General features: G+C 56.5%; 1 protein-coding gene across 1 annotated transcript in view; it reads left to right on the plus strand.

Moving 5' to 3' along the window:
* B4GALT4 (UDP-Gal:betaGlcNAc beta 1,4- galactosyltransferase, polypeptide 4) overlaps nt 1-331 on the plus strand; it is a 14736-nt gene that overhangs the window by 4948 nt on the left and 9457 nt on the right. The window lies entirely within an intron of this gene.

The raw sequence follows: 331 nt of genomic DNA on the forward strand, positions 1-331 counted from the left end.
ACCAGTCTATATCCTTCTGATGCTGAGGGCTCCACAGCTGGACGCAGCACTCCAGGTGGGGTCTCACAAGAGCAGAGCAGAGGGGGAGAATCCCCTCCCTTGACCTGCTGGCCACGCTCCTCCTGACCTTCTCTCAGTCTGGGGAGGCCAGCTGCTTTCTCATCTCCCATGGTGCTTCTTTCAGCTCAGGCACCCTTTCTCTTGAAAACTGCTTCTTTTATTTCAAGGACATCAGGTTCCCAGCTCTGGAAGATGACTGCTGTCACGTTTCTGGGAGCACAGGGCTTGGTGCTCTGACGCCCAGGTGGGAACCTGAGGCACCTCACCACCT

The sequence above is a fragment of the Eurypyga helias genome, unplaced genomic scaffold (genome assembly GCF_000690775.1).
Source record: "Eurypyga helias isolate BGI_N326 unplaced genomic scaffold, ASM69077v1 scaffold10519, whole genome shotgun sequence".
Taxonomy (NCBI): domain Eukaryota; kingdom Metazoa; phylum Chordata; class Aves; order Eurypygiformes; family Eurypygidae; genus Eurypyga; species Eurypyga helias.